Source organism: Nestor notabilis, unplaced genomic scaffold (genome assembly GCF_000696875.1).
Source record: "Nestor notabilis isolate BGI_N333 unplaced genomic scaffold, ASM69687v1 scaffold23138, whole genome shotgun sequence".
Taxonomy (NCBI): domain Eukaryota; kingdom Metazoa; phylum Chordata; class Aves; order Psittaciformes; family Psittacidae; genus Nestor; species Nestor notabilis.
In genome coordinates this window covers 369-1,033 of record NW_009939981.1, presented here as the reverse complement: position 1 = coordinate 1,033, position 665 = coordinate 369, and positions in this window count along the sequence as shown.

Here is a 665-nt window from a genome sequence, read left to right as displayed (position 1 = left end):
ATGCCGTTCCCAGAGGTGGCTGACATGCAGAATGAAGCTGGATATGGGGGCAAACAGAGGGATGGGAAGCAGCTACCTAGTTTAACTCCTCTCCATGAAAGTGCCAGTGTGCTGGTGGGTAGGAAGGGTAATAGCGGGCCAACAAGAAACCAGGAGAGGGGCTTTGGACAAGGGCCTGTAGGGACAGGACGAGACGGAATGGCTTTAACCTGCCAGAGGGGAGATTGAGATGAGCTCTTAGGCAGAAGCTCTTCCCTGTGAGGATCGCGAGGCGCTGGCACAGGTTGCCCAGAGAAGCTGTGGCTGCCCCATCCCTGGCAGTGTTCAAGGCCAGGATGGACACAGGGGCTTGGAGCAACCTGGTCAAGTGGAAGGTGTCCCTGCCCATGGCAGGGGGTTGGAACTGGATGAGCTTTAAGATCCCTTCAACCCAAACCAGTCTGGCATTCCATGATTTTCCATATCCCATATAAGCTCTCCAGACCTTCCTGCTGGTGGGTTTCCCCAAGTGCCACAGAGGCTGCTCCAAGGCTGATGGTGATGGCAGGAGCAACCCCATGGTGGGAACCTGCAGGGAAGCACCTGGAGGTGATAAATGGGACATGAGCCATCAATGGGTGCTTGGAGCCCAGCAACCCCCTCATGCCCTGGGCGGAATCACAAGC